At 41.7% G+C, this 22,043-nt stretch overlaps 1 protein-coding gene across 3 annotated transcripts in view; it reads left to right on the top strand.

Annotated features, from left to right (window-relative positions):
* KMT2A (lysine methyltransferase 2A) overlaps positions 1–22,043 on the top strand; it is a 78,433-nt gene that overhangs the window by 5,579 nt on the left and 50,811 nt on the right. The gene's annotated exons all lie outside the window — the stretch shown is intronic.

Raw genomic sequence — 22,043 nt, 5'->3', positions numbered from 1 at the left:
TGAGGCAGAACAGACTCTCTTCTCTCTCTTCTGGAGATTCGCTGTTTTAATTGTAGGTCTCCTAATTAAGATCTCTTTGTGCCTGCCCACATTCACTAGTGTCGGCACAGAACTTCAGTTTCCTTCTAGCACTTAACTTGAAGGCCTTTGGTAGGGCCTTTTGTGACTATCTTGTCTTTCCATTTTTCCTCTGCCAAGGTGGGGAACCCGGTGGCATAGACCTTTGAGAAAGGGGGGAGCTATGTGACTGTCACTACTTTGGGTGGAATTTAGTCTAGAATCCCTGGGATGGGAACTTCTTTTGTTTGTGTGTGTTATCTTCAGGGATTAAGAAAGGTTAAATTACTAATGAGTCTGACATAACATACCTGTACTTTCTCAATCCGATTTTTAATCCCATGGGCACTAGTGGAAAGAGGAAGCCTAAAGAGCTTGCTATTCAAAAAAGTGTTTGTTTGGGTCTTACCTGGAGTGGTCTAAAGCTTGATAAATACAATTGTAAATCACACAGACTTGAGATTTGTGTGGACTGGTAGGTCGGGAAGGTAATCAAATGAAGTTATTGATCTGCTCCTAAACTGTATCAGATTGTAACACACAGACTGAATGAACATTAACTTCGAGGTTTGAATGCACTGTTTTTTATTCACAAAGACTTGAGGAGGTTCTAGAAGTTATTGAGTTAGTGAAGTAATTCTTGAGAAGTTCAGGAAGTGGCGAGGCTTCTAGAGTAGTTTTTGAATAAAGTCAGACGATTGGAAAATGTCATTTCACTTCACTTTCCGTCGTATTCGTGCTCCCGGTGCAGCCTCCTTCCATGGACCTCCGTGTGGCATGCGAGAGGGCATGCAGTCTCCGTTAGGAAAAAGGAGCCTTAAATCCTTCACCTGGCCCCAGATGGTTTCATTGATCACATCGGTACGAGGCAGGTAGACAAAGGGCTACTTTTTTTGTTGTTCTTGTCATTTCATTGGTTGTGAAGAAGGCCTGAAAGAAGGAAGTACAGGATCTTTATGGCCTGCATTAAATAAAGCTAGAGGCCCGAGCTCTTATACCTGAGTGGGTGGTTTTATGGCCTAATTCCTTAATTGCTGGCATTTATGACAGTGTGGATGCTACTGGCCCTGTGGCCGAGGCGGATTATATTGAGAATAGGGAGAGAGAAGGGGTCCTTTGTTGGCCTTTTCATTTTCCCCCTCAATAAGATCTCAGAAAGCCCCAAGGAAATACACAGACACTTGAACTGAGGGAATGGCATCCCATAAAATGGTTCTTTATGTTTTTAAAAAGGATGAGCTGCTTTTCTTGACCTATCCAAAGAAATCCATACCACCACTGTTAAATATTTCAGTGAGCTTTGTACCTTGTCAGGTTACACACCAGGGGAGGCCAACCGTGAGGCTCCAGCCTCTGCCAGACGCTTGCTTTTAAAAGATATTTGAAAGGCGAATTTTGTCGTGTGATGTGTAGTTGTTTGGGATGATAGAAGTCCCCTTGTAGGATTAGTCCGAAACTTCTCAGAGGCCACTCTTGGCCAAACTCTTTAGATACTGGCCATACTTACTTAATGAGCTCTAGTTTTAAGGAAATAAAGACAGAAATGTAAGAGTTAGTTGGCAGTTTTCTGTACTGGGTATGAAAATTCCCCTTCCTTTGAAATGAGTAGTTGTTTTTCTATTTGACAAAGAGACTGAAGGGATTTCCCCAGAAAACTTACCTTTAATTATCACTGCAGCAGTGCAGTCGGATAGATAGTCGGATCTATCGTTTCTCTCTCTAGAGTTGGGAGTTTCTTTCATACGTTTTTCCTGTTCTCTTGCCTTTTTGTTTTTGTTTGGTAGGAAGGTTTGGATGTAGATGTTTCGATGCCTTCGGGCAGTATGAGCGATGAACCTTTTGAACAGTGGAACTGTTTTAGGGAGGTCCAACCCTTATGACCTGTGCTTTGCTGAAGCACCATTGTGTCATTCTCCTTTTACAGCATCAAAGTAACTGCGGCTTTCTGTCTTGAATTAGGAGAGTAGTAGTACTGGTGAGGAGTGTGGTTGGAGTACAGTTTTGTCAGCAAGCTCTCCTTTGTGCTATCTCAGGTCTGAAAAACTGGCGAGAAGTTAATCACAAAGGTCTGTGATAAATATCTACACCTAGAGGAATAAATATGTACACATGTGTGTATTCAACTTCTGTCCATCCCTGAGTATTGACTGATTTTTATATCAAACACACACATACAACATTGTGCCTAGATGATTGCCTTTAATTATAAGCAGTAAAACCATGTGGATAACATCTCTTTAAGCTGGGTTAATGAGGAAATCCCTTTGTAATCTCTCCGGCTAGGATTTTTTATTTGTGCGTATATAAATACCTTTATAAAGGATGGGGAGAATCTCATTATCTAAACTGTAATAGTGTGAGATAGTATATAGCACAGTAATTAAGAGCTGTTAAGACCAGGGGCTCTGGATTTAGATGCCTGGGTTCAAATCTTGGCTGCACCGTTTTATTGGCTGAATGACCTTGGGAAAGTTTCTTAACCTCTTCATGCTTCAATTTCTTCATTTGTAAGTTAGCAGTAATCAAGCTCCTTAAAATTACTGTGAGGCTTAATTGAAATTATGAATGCAGAGTACTCAGCAATTTGCCTGGTACTTAGAAATCCCTAATTATTATTAGGACTCAAAGTCCACAAAAGCCCATGACGGCTATCATCTTAATTTTTGCCACTGAGATACCTGCGTTTTATTACTCTGATGTCCACAGGTACATGTGTGCACATACCTGTTTGAGAGCTCTGTAGTCTTGATTTTAGAATGTTCTTGATTTGGGTCTGTGTGTCAAGTTCATTAGCAAGCTACGTGTAACCAAATTGAAGGCCAGCCACGCACATCTTGGCAACAGTGGGTACCGTCGGTGTCCAGGTAGAACATAATTAGAGATAAGGCAAAAAAAGGGAGGAGAAAGAACAAGACAGTAAATAGGCAGGTAGGATACTGAGGAATTCTATGCCTCAGTGAGTTGCATAGTTAGCAGGCCAAGGCAGCGATGTGGGGGTTGCTACTTTTTGTCTCTATAAGTAGTGTTCTTTACCTTTTTATGAATGAGCATGTGTACTCGGGGATCCCCTGCAATGATTCTGAGGCTCTTCCGGGTCCTTGGCCCCCAGGCTCAGCTCCATTCGTCTATACTTGGTAACTAGTTGACATTTGCTCTCAAGTTTCAGCGCCGGGAGAATTAAGTGTTGGTCTACAGAGATCAACGCAATTAATAATTTAATTATAGAAGAAATGCTGAGTTGTAGGTTACCATCCTGGGGGTTGGAACTTAGCTGGAGAAAGACAAAATAATCACAAGGTAGAATGATCAAAATCAGATTGAAGTTTAAGGATAACTAGTAGAGGGAAGTATGCTTAAGGAAGAAACATACAGTACTCTTTATCTCTCTTAAAACAAAAAGGTTTGCTGAAATACTGAGTACACCCCACCGTCTGCAGCTGGAGACACTGAGGCACAGACCAGCTGAATGGTTTTCCTGAAGTCGTATGGCGAGGAAGCCCCAGAGCTAGAATTCGCATCCAAACCTGTGTCCATCGGAAGGCTCAGTCATGCTCTGTCTCTGTTGCTGTCCTTACCTCTTTGCTCTCTGCACCCCATCCAGTCAGTTTCATGATGCTTGTCCGTGATCCTATTGCAGTGTTTGTTTAATCTGTCCCTGCTGTTCTGTTTTTTACCATCCTGCTTTACATTTCCGTTAACTTTGCATGGATTATCACCGTAATCTCCTAGCTGGTCTCCCTGCCTTCCTTTTCACTCTATGCAGTGTTGCCAGTTGTTTTCTTAAATATAGATCTGATTGTGTCACTTTATTCCTAAAGCCCTTTGCCTCCTCACTGAATATAAAATAAGATTTAAAATTCTCAGCCCTTTATCATCTAGCTGGCCTACATTTGTACGTTCTGACCATTATCTCCTGAAACATAAATTCTCACTTAGATACTTCAGCCATCATGAGATGTTCTCTGTGGTCTGTCTGTACTCGCCTTTATACCTTTGCTAATGCCTCTCTTTTGCCTTCAAGTCTTTCCCATCTTGCCCTGCCTCTGGCTCATTCATCTTTCAGGGCTCAGCTCAGACCCCCAGTTCCCACCTCTTCCAAGAAGCTTTTACAGATGTCACTACTAGTGGAAACTCAACTTCCCCTTTCCTGTTTTGTTCTTGTACTTTATACCTACCCTGACAGAATTTACTCCAGGTTGCCTTCTGCTGTAAACACTTTGGATTGTATCTGTCTTTCCCTCATTAGATTGTGATTTCCTTAAGAGTTGGACCATTTCCAAGTCACTGTTTATGTTCTGGATTATTTACAGTGGTGACTTCCCATATAGAAGGTAATCAGTGAACGTCTTTTGAATTGAAAATTTGATACACGCACAACTTTTAGGAACACTTTGCAGGGACAGTATGACATAAGCTATTACATTGTTCAAGACTTATGAGCAGGATAATTGTGAGTAATTTTTTAAAGATAGCAAACTAACTTAAGTGTGGCAGAGGAGCGTCTAAGAGCCATCAAAGGACATGTCTGTAAAAGTACCGAGTGGGGTTTTACAAGTGATGTTGAGGTGTCCTGACACAATGCCATCATCTTTTGTATGGGTAATGCCAGCACTGACCATCCCCTCACTTGAGTGTTGTTTCCGTTTCTAGGTTCCTCAACTTAAAGGGGATGAGGAGACGTTGGAGGCGGTTCTGAGGAGACTCAAAAGATGATTATATGATTGGAAGTCAGTCCTGTGAGGAAAGGTTGGGAGAATGAAAGCTTAAGAGGCAACTTAATAACTCTTCAAAAGACACGAAAGGGTCCAGTTCTTTTCCAACTCTGTGGAAATTAGAGTAAGAGAAAATAGGTTTAAACTGAAGCAAAGGGTAGTTATGTAAAGAACGCGTTACCATGACGTTTGTCATTATAGTGACCATTAAAAAGGTTAGGAGAATAGCTTGACGATCTTCACTGGAGGTGAATTTTTAAAGTACAGTCCTGCCTATATATATATAAAATGACCTCTCCAGCTACCTTCTCATTCTGTGAATCAATAAGTGTGTTTTTATTCAGATCCTAGAGGGCATGGATCATGTTTTAGACTTCGTAATATTTCCCCAGGGATCCTGGGGCCTTCCTGGCTCCCTGAGTATTTGACTTGAATTGTCAATTTGTGGCAATAATTAACTTTCAGTAGTAAGCTCCAGAGAAATGTCTTCATGCAGTGATCTTACAGTGATTCTTTAGGAGAATAAAAATTTAGTAAATGGAGCTAAGAGAGGAATCTTAACATCAAAAGAAATGGGAAAACAGTAGATGTGGTCTCAAGATAGCAAACAAATAATTGTGTGTGGCTTTTATGTCTGTTTTCAGTTGTAGTTTGAAGAGGTAGGCTGCAGAATATCCCTCAGTAAGGTCACCATTGCTTGGACCTATTCTAACCAGTGTCTTGTAAGTCCTTCCCAGTCTAATACAAGTTTGCTTCCTGTGAATGAGGATTACAAAGGCTTCTGACCCTTGGTTTTTGAGGCTGCATGGAGGGCTTGCATCACTCAGAATGAAACCTTTTAGATATGTTGGGTTGCAGAAAGCATTTCCTGTACAGTCAGAGTGAAAACTGTGAATTGGGATTATTCATATAGATTACAAGAGTCTGGGCAGAGCCAATATTAACGCCAGCCCTTTTTCCTCCCAAACCCTTCGTTCCACAACCTTCACTGGGTTTAGGACTTCGAATTTAGTACTGGAACTGTATATATCAATTCCTTCTCTTAAGCAAAGTGATCACGAGATTTATTTAAGGTTATATACATATAATGAGGTCCCTAAGTTTCATATAGTAAATGCTGGCTACTCTGAACCAGCCAGTCTCCTTAAATGACTGGAGTTCAAAGATGTAGCTGGCCTCTCGCAGGAATTCTGCAAGCGGTGGCAAAGTCGAGGGCTGTTTGGACTTCCTGATTGTAAAATTGGGTGTCACTTAAGAAACTCTGAGAATTGGAAGTATAAGAGATTCTTACTTTTCCTGGAACTTTTAATTGCTAGCCCTACACGCATAATTCAGAAAGGAAGCGATTATAAAAGCAAAGAATAATTCTCATGAATTCTTTATTCTACTTGAGGGACTCTAGAGGTGGAGTAATAAAAAAAAAAATACTGGGGACTTTTTTTTTAATGGGTTAATGTCACAGAAGGTAGGCTTCTCAGAATGTGATGGCAAGCTTCCAAATATGATGTGGTAGTCAGAGGAGAGTCAGTTGGTTTTTCAAGATACAAAGAACACGAAACTTCCCAGCTTCTATATTGAACATTAATCCCTGAGAAATATTAGGTCAAAATGACATTGGCTGACATAGTAGGTTTGTTGTTTTGCCAAGGAGAATGTCCATTCTTGACATCTAACTTCATGTTGCTCCTTCAGAAAACTGACTTTGCGGAGTGATAAACCCTGTTTACCTTCAGAGAGAAGGAAGTGAAAACCTCGAGTTACTGTAGTTGCTATTGGTCATTCAACAGTGTGTCTGTCTTCCCAGAAGGAAGGATGCACTCTGACTTCTGTACCAACATATGACCAACGAGCTGGAAGAAAAAAGCTGCAGTTTTATAGTAGAAACTTGTGATTGAATGAGCATATGACTCAGAATGAAGTTCACTACTTAAAGTTGGCATATAGGGGACCAAAACCTCTTGTAATAAAAAGAACCATCTCTGAAAACAGTGTTGGTGTTTGCTTAATTTTTCTAGCCTGAAAGGGATCTGGTCATGTCCGGGTACTTTCCTGTCAGAGAAGAATACACCCTGTGAATGATGATGATTAACTTCATTTCTACAGTATATCAGGCTTATTTATTTCTTCCGCTTCAGACTTGGAACCTAAGAGTCTGGAAATACACCTTACTTGATGTGTTTTAGTGTGTGTGTGTGTGTGTGTGTGTGTGTGTGTGTGTTTACAGTCCTGCAAAACCATTTGGGGCATTGCCAAGAATCTGTCTAGCTTACTATCTGATGTAGTGTGTTAATTTACTGTGTTTCTTTTCTTTTTCTTTTCCTCTTCCTTATGCTTTTCCTTTTTCCTTTTTCTTTCCTTCCTTTTCCTTTTTTTCTTTCTTTTTTTGAAGACCAGTGAGCTACTTTATGAGTACCTCTTTCTGAAGCAGGATGGGTGGAGTTCACCTGTCTCATTTGCTGGGCTGTTCTGAGCATCTTTGCTTCTTGCTCTTGTTGACATGGAATGAGGATGAAGGGTGGGACTTCTTCTGTTTGTTTTAAGTTTATTTATTTGGAGAGAGAGAGAGTACGCGGGGGTGGTTTTGGGGTTTGGGAGAGGAAGGGCAGAGAGGGAGAGGAAGAATCCCAAGCAGGCTCCACATTGTCAGCATGGAGCTCGACGCAAGGCTCAAACTCAAGAGCTGTGAGACCATGACCTGAGCTGAAATCAAGAGTCGGACAGTGAACTGACTGACCGAGCCGCCCAGGCACCCCAAGGGTGCTACTTCTTTCTCTGATTACAGAGTGGGTAATATTTCTGTTACTTAGGTGACAGTTGCTAGGTAGAATTGATTAAATATTTGAAAACTGAATTTCATTCTTCTATGGGTGAAAGTTTCACCTACTACCGTTATTGAAAGAAGAGTGTATTGTTGGCTTTACACTCTTTAATCCTAGGTGACTTTCTTATGTTAATGTTTCTCAATATCAGCCAGAGATCATACTTAAAACAGTTTAAGTCTCTTCCTATGTGTTATATATTAAAATAACCACTCTTCTCTTTAATGCACCAATAACCAGAGAGAATTTGGCCTTGGCTGTACCTCTGTCAGTCTGTTGACAAGACTATGATGTTAGTTCAGTAATTGCATACATTTCTTGACTAGTTGGATTTCAGAAACCATTTTGGCTTAGGAAGTTTGTCTGTTAATGTCTGTGTATTTGACTATGCCTGAGCATATTATACTTCTCCCTTCTTGTAGAATCAACCAGCATTCCCTTTTTGGGAATGAGTTACAGGTGTCACTGCATTTTCTTCTATTACAAATGATGAAAAAGTACTTGCAAAGAGGCTCGCTCATCTTCCCCGTAAATAGTATTCGTAAATGAAATGTAGCAACTCTACACAGTAAGAAATGGAGATATTGGAAAATCTAATTCATTCATTCACTCATTTATTTATTTTTGAGAGAGAGCACGGATGGAGCGGGAGCAGAGAGAGAGAGAGAGAGACGATCCCAGGCAGGTTCTGAACTGTCAGTGTGGAGGCTGATGTGGGCTCCAACTCACAAACTGAGATCATGACCTGAGCTGAAATCAGGAGTTAGACACTTAACCAACTGAGCCACCCAGGCGCGCCCCTCTAATTCATTTTTCAAAATCATCTTTTATGTACCAGACTGATGACCAAGTGCGGGGGCGTTAGCATTGAACCAGTCCCTTCTCTCATGGGACTTATTATCTGACCTCTTTTTATGGAGCTCTGCTTAAAATGAACATAAGTACTAAAGTTATAATACTTGGCAAGGTAACTTTGGAAATTGGCCATTTGAAGGTTGAAGCTCTCAAAACTAGTCTTAACAGGATTGTTCTTGGGTGCAGTTTGAGTAGAAGTCTTCATTTACTGATTCACTGATTCTTGAATCAGCTATGGCAAGTGGAATACATGGATCAAGACATCTTACATATTCTCTTACATATTCTCCAGGTACTTAATTGCTTTTCCCCGGTAAAAGGGAACTTCAGTACCACCACATCCTCTGCCACCTTCTACAGTCAAAGTACCACTCTGTTCTTGCACTCCGGATTCCCTCCCTCTTTTCTACTCAGGGTTGTGCCTGCAATGGTCATCTCTCTCCTGTATTGGCAGTTTTTCTCTCACCTGTGCCTGGACTGGTCTCATCAACAGATAAGACTTTTTTTTTTTAAGATCTTACTCTTTATTTTAAGTAAATTCTGTCCCCATCATGAATGAGGCTCCAGCTTAACGATGCCAAGATTAAGAGTCGCATGCTCTACTGACTGAACCAGCCAGGTGCCCCTAACTATCTTAATATAATCCTTATTTTAACAAAAAACAAAAAACCTTGACCCCCACATGCCTCCTTCAGTGACTACCCAGTTCTCTGTTCTCTCTCACAGCAAAACTCCTTGAAGGTGCTGTGTGTCCCTGCTGGCCGCACTTCCTCACCTCTCCCTCCTCCTCAGCCACCGCAGCTGAGCTTTTCTCCCCATGCTTCTACTGAAATAGCTCTTATCCAGTCCTCAAGGAGCCCACTCTTGCAAAATTGAACAGATAATTCTTGGTCCTCATCCTGTTAAACACCTAGGCGGTGTTGAATTGGCTGACCGTTCCCGTCTTGAAACACTCTTTTCTTGGTTTCTGTAACACTGCACTCACCTGCTTTTTTTTTTTTTAATGTTTACTTTTGAGAGAGAGAGACAGAGCATGAGCAAGAGGAGGGGCAGAGAGAGAGGGAGACATGTAATCCGAAGCAGGCTCCAGGCTCCAGGCTCTGAACTGTCAGCACAGAGCCCGACACTGGGCTCGAACTCGTGAACCTCGAGACCATGACCTGAGCTGAAGTCGGCTGCTTAGCTGGCTAAGCCACTCAGGCACCCTGACCCTGCTTTTTTCTTAACTCATGGTTATTAATTTGCAGTATCCTGTATGGCTTCCCTCCTCTGCTTAACTTTCCTGAATGTTGGGGTCATCTAGGGGGCAACCTTTGGCTACCTTGTCTGTCTACACCCTCTCATCCAGGCCTCGTCTACACACCCAAGGACTACTAAATCTTTGTCTCAAATTCTTACGACTTCTTGGAGTCCCAGGGTTATTTGGCATTTCCATTTGGATAATAATAATAGTAGTAGAAGTTGGCATTTATTGAGTGCTTATTATGGGCCAGGCAGTAGTCTGAGTGCTTTACGTGGATTACGTCACCTAACGTTCACCATCCTCTGACATGGCCACTGCTACTACCAGGCAAGAAAGCAGATGTACACTGAAGCACTTGGATATCTAATAGGTATCTTACACTCACCACAGCCAAAAAGGCTTGATTTTGTCCTTTTCTTCTGTGTTTTGGAATAACTGCCATTTACCCAATCGCTCAGGCCTCAGATTTAAGTTAGCTTTGGTTTCTCTCTCATCCATAACCCAAATCACCCATCAGCAAATTCTATACGATCTCCAAAATGCCCTAAATCCCACTGCTCCTCAATTCTACTACCCAAACCCCAGATTTATCATTTACAGTCTTTTGGCTGGACTATTCCGGCATCTCCTTGCTTGTGTTTTCTGTCCCTCCCCCCTTTTTAAAAAGACTTTATTATTAAGTAATCTCTACACACAACGTGGGGCTCGAACTCACGACCCTGAGATTAAGAGTCGCAGGCTCCACCCACTGAGCCAGCCAGGCGCGCTCCCTGCTTGTGTTCTTATCTCACTTAAGTTCGTTCCTCATAGGCGACTGTGTGCTTCAAATATGAGTCAGATCTTATCCTTCCCTCTCTTTGAACCTGTCAATGGCTCTCCCCCAACCATCCATCCCCCCCCCACCCCCCCACTGCTAGAATAAGTCCAGGTGCCTTGCTGGGGCCATCAAAGCCATGCAGGCCTGGCCTCTGGTCAGCTCTGTCTGTCTGGCACCATCTCTTCTCGTTCTCACTCATTCTTGTGCAGAGCCACGCTGGCCTGTCTACTGCACCTGCGTGCTTATTACTTTCTCTGCAGCTTTGTACTGCCTATAAAGCAAGAATACTGCCCCACCTAGATCTTTTATTTTCTTTTGTTAAAAAAATTTTTTTGTTTATTTTTGAGAGACAGAGCATGAGTGGGGGAGGGATTAAGAGGGGGACAGAGGATCCAGGTAGCCAACTCTGTGCTGAGAGCAGAGAGCCCGATGTGAGGCTCAAACTCATGAACCATGAGATCATGACCTGAGCCCAAGTAGGATGTGTAACTGACCGAGCACCCCATAGATGTTTATAGGTCTGTCTTTTTCTCATCCTTTAGGGTTAAACCAGGGTTCATCAAGTTTTTTCTGCAAAGGGCCAGATGGTCTCTGTTGTGTAACACACTTCTGCTGCTGTAGTGCAAAAGTAAAAAACGAATGAACATGGCTGTGTTCCAATAAAACTTTGTTTGTATACACTGAAATTTGAATTCCATATAATTGTCATGTGTACAAAATATTCTTTTTTTAATTTTTAAATTATTTTTGTTTTTATTTATTTTGAGACAAGGAGGGAGAATGAGAGCAGGGGAGGGGCAGGGAGAAAGAGAATCCCAAGCACTCTCCTCACTGACTGCCCAGAGCCCGACGCAGGGCTTGAACTCAAAAATTGTGCCATCATGACCTGAGCCAAAATCAAGAGTCAGAAGCTTAACGAACTGAGCCACCCAGGCGCCCCCAAAATATTCTTCTTTGATTGTTTTTCAACCATTTAAAAATGTTAAAAACCATTCTTAGCTCATGGACTGAACAAAAACAGGTGGCAGACCAGATTTAGCAAGTGACCCATAGTTTGCCAGCCCTTGGTAAAGCATCACTTTAGAGCAGCCTTTCCTGAGCCCAGGAAATAACCCCCACAGCTAACTCCCATCGATCATATTGCCTTAGTCTCTTTATTTGTTATATGTTTATTTTCTGTCTCCACCAGATCGTAGCCTCATGGGGCAGGAATTTTGTCAGTTTAGAGTCTCATACAGTGCCTGGCAGTTCTCAGTAAATACTTCCTGAGTGAATGAATGCCAAGCATAGTTAAATCATGGCTGTAGACTGCTATCTGGTCTCCCTTTATTCAGTCTTTTTTCTATCCTGTGTGTGTGTGTGTGTGTGTGTGTGTGTGTGTGTGTGTGTGTGTGTATATGTACGTACGTACACCTCTTTCGGGGTAAACGTCAAACAGAGTCCTGGCTTTTCTGCCCTTGAGAACCAGTGGTGGCTCCCTGCTGTTTTATTGTATCAGCTTTGACCGGACCATCCCATATTTAACAAGTTTCTGATACTTCATTTGTCTTTCATCTTGGCCTTGCTGTGGCTACCCCTTTCCAACCAAATCAGTTTTTACTAATTCTTACATCGGATTTCCCCTCCCCCCCATTATTCTGCCCTCCCATTTATTCTTAATTAGCCATTGTCCATGATGTATGTCCTTCAGAGCTGTGTTTTTAAAAACTGCTGGAGGTGCTGAGCCTTTTTGAGAAGCTGGAGAAATCTGTCGTGTTTCTCATCTGACAGATGCCCACATAAACAAAGTTTTGCCTGTACTTTCAGAGAAGTTTCTCTGCTTACTCTTTCCCATAAACTTTTTTGCAACTAAATCCTTCCTTAACCCCTTTCCTAAAAGAAGAGAATTTCCCTCCCTTGTGCTTTGTATTCATTCCCTCTCAGTGCTGACGTCTCCTCCTCCCAATGCCTTTTCCATTTATTACCTCTTTGCTTTTGAAGATTTTCAGTCTCTTTCCTGTTACTGTGTTCCCTCTCTGGCATATAAACATATTCCACTCAGGAAATAATCCTCCAGGGGCACCTGAGTGGCCCAGTGGGTAGAGCATCCGACTTCGGCTCAGGTTATGATCGCACTGTTTGTAGGTTTGAGCCTGTGTCGGACTCTGCTGACAGCATGAAGCCTGCTTCAGATTCTGCCTTCCTCTCTCTCTGCCCCTCACCTACTCATGCCCTCTTTCTCCCAAAAATAAATATTAGAAAGAAAATTAAAAAAAAAAAAAGTCCTCCCAAGCTGGTCTTTCCCTGTCTTGGGTCCTATCTCTTGACTAGTCTATACTCATTTCCATTTTGTCACTTTCTAATCATACCTCTACCCACTGCAGTTTGGTTCTTCCTGCCTCTAACACTGCACTGAAGTCAGCTGTGCTAAGATTAGAGGTGCCCTCCCAATTTTGCTACCCCGCTGTACAAGTTTCAATCCTTCCCCAACTTCCACGTGACCATCCCTTGCTATGTTTTCCTTCCCTTGATTGTTCTGTACCTTTCCATGCATGACCTTCCTTTTGGCCATTCCGTCTCTGTCTCCTTCCTTGGCTTCCCTTCACCTTTATGTTAAGTGTAGGTATTTCATAGGCATCTGCCATTGGCCCTCCTCTTTGGTGTTCTCTCTTTGGCTGATTCCACTTCTACATAAAGGTTCAGCACTTAAGAATATATTCTTTGAAAGTAAATTGTATTTATTCATGGAATCAGATGCGCTTTCTCCAGATCATTATCCTATCTTACAGCCTGGGTGGACATTTCAAATTCAGATGTCTGAAGTGATCTCCCTTCCCACCTCTATAAACCTTTCTTTCTTGCATTACCAATCTTGGTAAGTATCACTACAAACCAGTCAGCCTAAGCCAAACACTCACAAGTCTTTACTGATTGTTTTCCATTTCCTAAATGCTTCATGTCAAAACTTTGTCCATTTTGCCTCCTAACTGTCTGCAGAATCTGTCCTTTTCCCTCATCCCCTAGTGCTAACTGCTGTCATTTTATAACTTTCTCCTGCCTCTGGTGTTAAAGGAATCCCTGTCTAGCCACTGCTGTCATAGTGATCATTTGAAAATACCAGCTTAATCATGCTTCTCTACTGGCTGAAAGCATCACTGAAACTCATGAAGGCATTTAACACTTTTCAAGATCTGCCTATGCCTCTTTGCTCCCCTTCAATATTGTACACCCCTTTCCCACACCAGCCAGCACCTCCCTCAGCCATTCTAAACCATTGGTAAATTTCACTCCATGCCACGGTCTTTTGTACTTTGTGCCTTTGTGTACTCTTTGCTCTGCCTGCAGTCTCTCTCCCCGACCCTGACTTCTCATCCTCCCAAAGTCTTCATCCTTTCTGTAACACCTGTACTGACCTTTTCTCCTGGACTCGGTTCATCTTTCTGCTGCGCTTCCATACTCATTCCATTAGCACACTACACACTTGGATTCCATTAATTTAATCATCTGTTCTTTTGGAGAGAGAGAGAGACAGCGTGAGCAGGGGAGGGTCAGAGAGAGAGGGAGTCACAGACTGAAACAGGCTCCAAGCTCTGAGCTGGCAGTCAGCACAGAGCCCGACGCGGGGCTCGAACCCACGAACCGCGAGATCATGACCTAAGCGAAAGTCGGACGCATAACCGACTAAGCCACCCAGGCGCCCCTAATCATCTGTTCTTAACAGGCTAGCAGGTCCTGGAAAGCAGAAGCTGTTTTCTATATCTATAGGAGCTGTCTTCGGGGTGCCTGGGTGGCTCAGTTAAGTATCCAGCTCTTGGTTTTGGCTCAGGTCATGATCTCCTGGTTTTGTGGGTTCGAGCCCCGCATCAGGCACTGTGCTGGCAGTGCAGAGCCTGCTTGGGATTCTCTGTCTCCCTCTCTTTCTACCCATCAGCCACTCATACTATCTCTGTCTCTCTCAAAATAAATGAAATTTTAAAAAAATAATAAAAAGGAGGGGGGCGCCTAGGTGGCTCAGTTGATTAAGCCTCTGACTTTGGCTTGGGTCATGGTCATGTACTCAAGGTTCATGGATTCAAGCCCCACGTCAGACTCTGTACTGGTGGGGCAGAGCCTGCTTTCGATTCTCTCTCTCTACCTCTCTCTCTGATCCTTCTTCATTGGTCACTCTCTCTCTCAAAATAAATAAACTTTAAAAAATCCTTTAAAAAAATTAAGGAAGTATATGAGCTGTCTTCATCCCTTAACTCAGAAAGGGGCTCACATATATGAATGAATGAATGAATGAATGAATGAATGAATGAATGAATGAATTGGTTTCTTCTGTCCTGCTACCTTTAGGACATTTTCCCTATGCATTTTTTTTTTTATGTTTGTTTATTTTGAGAGAGAGTGAAAGCTAGGGAGGGGCAGAGAATCCCAAAGAGGCTCCAGAGCTGTAAGCAGAGAGTCTGACACAGGACATGAACTTAAGAACCGTGAGATCATAACCTGAGGCGAAACCAAGAGTTGGATGCCTAACCAACAGAGTCACCCAGGTGCCCCTCCCTATGCACCTTTTTTTTTTTAAGTTTATTTTTGAAAAGAGCAAGCATGAGTGGGAGAGGGGCAGAAAGAGGGACAGAGAGAGAGAGAGAGAGAGAGAGAAAGAGGATCCGAATTGGACTCTACGCTGACAGCAGAGAGCCCAATGTGGAGCTCAAACTTATGAACCATGAGATCACAGCCTGAGCCAAAGTCGGACCCTTAACTAACTGACTAAGCCACTTAGGTGCCCCTCTCCCTATGCATTTTTATTTTTATTTTTATTTTTTATTTTATTTAATGTTTTATTTATTTCTGAGAGAGAGACAGCATGAGCAGGGGAGGGTCAGAGAGAGAGGGAGACACAGAATCCCGAACAGGCTCTAGGCTCTGAGCTAGCTGTCAGGACAGAGCTCAACACGGGGCTCGAACCCACAAACCTGAGCCGAAGTTAGACGCTTAACCTACTGAACCACCCAGGCGCCCCTCTGTATGCATTTTTAAAAGGAAGAATCATATTGTTTAATTCTTTGGAGTTTGCCAGTATGCTCTGTTACAGTGCTATTATCCCAGTAGCCACTCAGTATTTTATAAACAATTCCATTCTTTTATTTTCATTTTACAAACATTTATTGAGTGCCAACTTTGTGCCAGATACAGAAAAAAAAATACAAAAATGAATAAGTACATTGTCCTTATCCCCAAAGAGTGAGCATACTAGAAAAGAAAACAAACAGGTAACGTTTTTAAAATCCCTTATGCAATTATATACTAGTGATTATGTATACATGTCTTTAAAATGCCACATCAGGACCTTGGTGTTTTAGAGCGTGTAGCAGGAGGCACAGAGGGAAATATCCTGGCACAAGTGACAGCTCACTGGAATAAACTCCTAATGGAGCAGTGTTAAGTGTTACTCTTAAATTTTTTTAATGTTTATTTTGAGCAAGAGAAACAGAGTGTGAGCAGGAGAAGGGCAGAGAGAGAGAAAGACAGAATCAGAAGTAGTCTCCAGGCTCTAAGCCATCAGCACAGAGTCCGACATGGGTCTCGAACCCATGAGCCAGATCATGACCTGAGCCAAAGTTGGACGCTCAACTGACTGAGCCCCCCAGGTGCCCCAAGTGTTAACTCCTTTTTAACTAGAAGTGAAATACACAGACTGCTACTTGGATGTGTCTTCACCTTCTTGAGTTGTTCTTAATTGCCTTAGTCCTCCTATTTTTTTTTTAATTCTTTTAAATGTTTTTTTTTGTTTTTTATATTTCTGAGAGAGAGCGTGAGCAGGGGTGGGTCAGAGAGAGGGAGACACAGAATCTGAAACAGGCTCCAGGCTCTGAGCTGTCAGCACAGAGCCCGACACGGGGCTTAAACCCATGCATCATGAGATCATGACCTGAGCCGAAGTCGGACACTTAACCAACTGAGCCACCCAGGCGCCCCTGCCTTAGTCTTGCTGTGGCGGCCTCATATAATGAAGCCAATATATGATGATACCAACAGTTAGAAGCTTCAAGTTTCAAAGAATCTGAAACAATTACAGTATTGGGGTGATTCTGATACTGTCTGTGGCTATTGATGTTAATCTTCAGTTGATTCATTGATAAACCTTCGTAGTTGAAGAAATTTGATTATTCAGACTCTTGAGAGTAAACATTTTGAAGACCCAGTGAGAAGATACTATTGCTAAGGGGCATATCTGAGAAACTGCCACTTAATTCAAATTATTATCTGAAGCGAAGGGGCGTCTCTTGCTAGAAAAGAAAGAAAAGAGTGAGCAAACTCATCATCCTAGTCTAGGAACCATCTAAGGCTAGGAGAAGTTGAGCTTGTTTATTTAATGGAGAAGTTTTCGAAGTAGCTTTGGAACCTTCACCTTAGCCTGGGGAGGTGAACTCCCGGGGAGTGTTTTGCCCTGACTGTGGTAAATGGGGAAGAATTTAAGGGAGGAGCCAAAAATCTATGTATTTTATTTAGTTGGGGGTAGGGAGGAAAAGGCGTTGAGGTCGATCATTTGAAAGGTTATCAGATCACTGGTGTTACTAGGAACTGTGTCACATCTAATCACTGCAGATGGTTTAGGTTGATTACCTAAACTCTGATCGCTAGTGCTGGAGTGGTGCCTGGTTACAGTACCCAGGGGTGGAGGTACACATTGCTGTCCTTGGGAAGGGTTTTGAAGTTTGTTGAATATTTCTCTGAACCAAATACTAATATATAAGAGGAAGAATGAACTGTTCCAAGATGTAAGCCAATTTTTTTATTCCAGAACATGATTTCCATGGTATTTTATCCTTCCCTGGCATTGGTTTTTGAAAGTAAGTGTGAAATTGTGAACCTGCCTCTCTGCCTTTAGATACTTCTTGGGATCATGAATCGTGTCTTACCTTTGCGTCTAGAGCAGAGAGCGTATAAATGGCAAGCGTGTAACTGGCTTTTGAGTGAGTGAACAAGTAAAAGAAATAATGGTTTGTTTGAAAAGTTGCCTTGGTAGTACATAATTCCTTGAAACACCGAATTTCATGTATGTTTCTCCAGTGCCTTCATTATGTCTTATATGTAACCATTATTGTCTGAATACTTACTTTGGGTTCACTTAGGTTCTCTTATGGAGAAAAAAAATACTCTTGCTGCGCTAACGCTTACAAATAGAACCAGACGCTAAAGATTTAAAATTCTTCCATTAAAAGGAAAATTGTCAAATGTTAAGACGTTTATGGGTTCAGTGGAACTTAGTAAAGGTACACCTGATAAAGGTGTGCCGAAAGTTCTCAAATAACTGGCTACCCTAGAGTCAGGGGTAATACTAAGTCTACACACTTAGTATCTTTGCCACTAAGTGTCATTTAGGAAGTGACATTAGGCAGCTTCAGTGCATTCTTGAGCACTAGAAGCCAAGTGTGATACCATAGTATTTTACAGTGCTCTACTTGGCAAGTATATTTTTCTGTGTTTGGAGAAAAGAAAGTGTTAAAATCTTGGCAGCCTGGTCTCCAAGGACATCACTGTTGGGAAGGCATCGGTTTGATGGCTCTTGCCTGTACTCCGTCTTGGAATGCTGTGTTCAACAGGGAAAGCCATATTGAAAGGAAAAGTGCGTGTGATAAATGGTCCTTTGGGCCCAGTTCCCAGGAATACTTGACCATGTGTAGCAAGGTGTCTCCTGTCGCCTCTCTTCAGGACTGTCCAGGCTTATATGCCACAGTGCCAAACGTGAAGTTAATTGCAGCTCCTTTTGTTGTCTTTTTTTTTTTTTTTTGTCATTTTGCCTTCGCCTTTTGGTTGTTTAGACAAGTCTGAATCCTTGGGAAGCCTGCACTGTTAACCTTGTTGGCTGCATCTTCCGGGAACCCTATGTGTTAAAGGGTGTGATGGGAGCAGGTTGGAGGGAGGCAGGAAGGACTCGCGTCGAGTGTCCTGCAGTAATTCTTTCCCAGCACTTTCTCCGCTTGGCTATTCTCTCTCTCTCTCTCTCTCTCTCTCTCTCCACGTGGCTTCTCTCGCTGTCCCTCTGTCTCTCTGTCTGTCTGTCTGTCTCTCTCTCTTAGGGCTCTTGGAATTGGAAATTCAGAGTCAGAAGGCTAGAGCTCTTTAACATAACAATGATGGCTTTTGTTTTTGGCTTAACTGTCGAGATTATTTAAACAAAGGGTAGTTATGTTTTTTTAAGCAGGTTTGGAGAAGTCAACCTTTATTTCAAGTGAAAAGAAAGTTCTTGGGTAGAAGTGTAGCCTTTTTTGACTACTCATTCTTTTCTTATTCCAACTAGAAGATCATAAGGAAAAGAGCTAACGCTTTCTGTCATGCTGGAAAGTACTTGCGAAATTTACACATTGGCAGTTAGTTCAGTTACCGCTTGCTAGCCTGGTAGCACTCTGTTTTGGAGCTCATTGCAATTAGGATTGTATACATTTTGTGGAAGTTTGAAATCGAGAAAAGTGACCCACTAAGACTACTGATGGTGAACAGAGCAGTGTGGATCTCTTCTCATTTTTAAAGATTCCTAATCTTTCATTACCTCACCTGTTGGGTACCTCACCTCTTAGTTTATTATGTGCACAGTTGCTAGAACTCTCTCCCTGCCGCACTGGGAACATAAAATCCAGGCATTTAGCATTGTGGTCCCCTGGTGAAGTGGTGGGAAATCTTCAGGTGTCTGTGATGAGTCTACATTCGCATGTCTGTTCCATGAGGATGAAGCAGGAAAAGAAAGAATTAAATCAAACTTTAAAGATCTGAAAAGAGTTAACTTTCATAGTAGTTGAAAGAATAGCTGGAGATGATTTACTGGGTTCCTTTAAATATTTATAATTTCAAATTGTAACTATTCTGGAAGGAAGTCTTTGTAACTAAATAGATGATCTTGGTCAAGTCATCTGGCCCTTCCGAGCGTCAGTTTTTAAAACCACATCAATAAGAACTACAGTGTGGACGTCACCTTAGAATTTTCTCAGTAATTTTACATAAATTACATAATTGGCATAAATTATTTCATTTACTCCTTACAACATTTCAATAGAATAAAGAAATCAAAATACAAAAGTCGTAAGAGACTTTTCTAATATCATGTAGCCTGCAAGTGCTCGAACCGAGTCCTCGGTCAAGTCCTTCGTGCTCCTCAGTCCTCTTATGTGCTCACATGAGAGTGTAGGGCTGGCCCCTCTAAAATTCTAAGGCACTGTCAGGTATTTTTTATTTAAAAAAATTTTTTTTACAGCATCTGAGTCCACTTACCCTGGGTTGTTTTATTTGTTTTTTTTTTTCCTGAAAGCACATTTTAGGATTACTATTTTATTGTTTTAAAAATATTTTTATAGTTTATTTTTTTTATTTGAGACAGAGAGAGAGAGAGCATGAGCAGGGGAGGGGCAGAGAGAGAGGGAGACACAGAATCTGAAACAGGCTCCAGGCTCTGAGCTGCCAGCACAGAACCCGATGCAGGGCTCCAACCCATGAACCGCGAGATCATGACCTAAGCCGAAGTCGGACACTTAACCAGCTAAGCCACCCAGCCACCCCTAGGATTACTATTTTAAATGTCCTTTTTTTTTTTCCCCCGGCCAAAAGTACATTTAAAAAATTAACAGGGGACACTTAGGTGGCTTAGTCAGTTGAGTGTCTGACAATTAAGTTTTAATTTTTTAAATTTTGGCTCAGGTCATGATCTCACAGTTTTGTGGGTTCAGGCCTCCTTGGAATTCTCCCTCTCTCTCTCTTCCCTAGCTCACTTTGTCTCTACCTCTCTCAAAATGAATAAATAAACTTTAAAAAATTTAACAGAATGGGGGCCCTCGCTGGGTTAGTCGCTGACGGTAGAGCGTGCGACTCTTGATCTCGGGGTCATGAGTTTGAGCCCCACATTGGGTGTAGAGATGGCTTAAAAATAAAATCTTAAAAAAAAAAAAAAGATGAAGATGGGGGCGCCTGGGTGACTCAGTCCGTTAAGCATCCGACTTGGGCTCAGGTCATGATCTCATGGTTCGTGGGTTCAAGCCCCGCATCGGGCTCTGTGCTGACAGCTCAGAGCCTGGAGCCTGTTTCAGATTCTGTGTCTTCCTCTCTCTCTGACCCTCCCCTGCTTATGCTGTTTCTCTCTCTCAGAAATAAATAAAACATTAAAAAAAAAAAAAAAGACGAAGAGGTAGATTTAGTCTCATTCACAAATGATTTTCACAATAAAAAATTTAATTTAATGATGAGAGAAGAGACTGTAAAAAGCAACCTACTTTGTATTTTTTAAATTTGACTTTTACACATTCTTCAAGTTACAGTGCCTTTTAGACAAATCTCTTTGAAAAGGACAGTTTCAGGTTTTTCTTAAATAATAGTTAAATGCTTTAATAATGTTAGCAACATCAGAACAAGAAGCTTAAATTGTAAGAACTGTCTGTCAGTTGCACAGTATGCAGTCTTAGACCTCAGCGTTGTGCTACTCAGAGCATTCAGATTTAAGAGCTGAACCTGCTCATTTGTCTAAAAGGTTGCATGTATCTTTTCATAGCTTCCTGGTTAATAAGTGGTTAAACAGATTAGCACCTGACTTTAGCCTTAAACTAACTGGGGAAACAACTTTCCAGGAAATCCACAGATGTTGTCCATATGCATGTGGTCTTTGCTCTTGAGAGGAAAATCTGGGGGCTTGAATTGTTGGAACACAGTTTGAGGCTTGGCTTATCAGTATACATTGGAGGTTCAAGAAAATCTGTCTTTCAGTCTTTATTCTTGTTTTATGTGGATTTTATTCTTGTTTTTGTTTCTGGAGTCTAAAATTCTTTCTCTCTCGTTTCTGGAAAGAACTCAATTTCTGAGTCAGTGAATTTCTGTTCATCAGTTTGTTTAAATACTTTTCTTGAGAATTTGTCCAAAAGAAGTTAAATCCTTAAGGATTTTTTTTTTCTTTTTTTTTGCAAGGGCTGGTTGACAGTTAGAGGTAAGGGATGTTTTTGCCTATTGCCTTTTCCGGGAGTAACTGAGAATAAGATGCTCCCCTAAGTTATTCTTGAATACATTTCATCCTGTATGTGGTCAGTTCATGATCCCTTTCACAAACACTGCTGCCCACCATTAAGTCTCTCATCACAGGGCATTTTAAAACGATGCCATAAAATGCATGTTGAGAATCTTTGGATCTCAAATGTATAGCAGTCACATCTAAATGTCAATTCCTGAGTTAAGGAACTGACAGTTATGGCAATTTCAGTCTCTTCTATTAATATTTAGTAGTCAAGAGATTATGGTATTGTTTATGTTATTCCTTATGTGTGTGTAGACTTAACTACTTGTTGAAAAGATTTGTGTTTTATTGGGGCTGTATATTTCTGCCACTGTACTGATTTGCTTACTTGAATTAAAGCCGTTCTTTAATTGTTTTGGGCTGTATCTATAGTTTGAAATTTTGGACCGTCCCCTGTGTACTATGCACCAGAGATGACATTTCAGTGCATTGTTCAAATACTACACAGCTACTATTTGTCTAATGAAGCTGTATGACTGGGCCCATTTATTTCAATATTAGTTACTTTATATTATCCATATAAATG

This window comes from Hyaena hyaena, unplaced genomic scaffold, assembly GCF_003009895.1.
Source record: "Hyaena hyaena isolate Hyena2069 unplaced genomic scaffold, ASM300989v1 scaffold_37, whole genome shotgun sequence".
NCBI classification, from domain to species: Eukaryota; Metazoa; Chordata; class Mammalia; order Carnivora; family Hyaenidae; genus Hyaena; species Hyaena hyaena.
The sequence above is the reverse complement of the archived record's forward strand: the minus strand, read 5'-3'. Positions and strand labels throughout refer to the sequence as shown.